Source organism: Benincasa hispida, unplaced genomic scaffold (genome assembly GCF_009727055.1).
Source record: "Benincasa hispida cultivar B227 unplaced genomic scaffold, ASM972705v1 Contig446, whole genome shotgun sequence".
Classification (NCBI taxonomy): domain Eukaryota; kingdom Viridiplantae; phylum Streptophyta; class Magnoliopsida; order Cucurbitales; family Cucurbitaceae; genus Benincasa; species Benincasa hispida.
In genome coordinates, this window is record NW_024064858.1 from 1,360,807 (window position 1) to 1,361,307 (window position 501).

The window sequence follows — 501 nt, forward strand, 5'->3', positions numbered from 1 at the left end:
TAAAAAAAAAAGAACTAAAATAATTTTTTTAATCCAAAAATTAGAATAGATATATGTTGTAAATTAAAAAACTAAATGAAATAAAATTAGAGCTTATCATAATGTATAACCAATTTCATTGAGAATAAGGAACACATATATGGAGATGCAGGGTATCGATCCCCATACCTCTTGCATGCTAAGCGAGCGCTCTACCATCTGAGCTACATCCCCATTACTATTCCATGATTTAGTTCACATATCAACCATTTTCTTTGTTTAGTTGTAAATAACTAATCTAGTAAGTGAATTTTTGTATATCTTATATTTGGAGGTCTTCTAGGATGATAGTAGTATCCTTTTTTTTTTTTTTCTACTGCTAGTACTATAAAAGAAAGAATTAAAATAATTTTTTTAATAAAAAATTAGAATAGATATATGTTGTACATTACAAAACTAGAATGAAATAAAATTAGAGCTTATTATATAAACCGCTTCATTGAAAGTAAGGATCCCATAAAT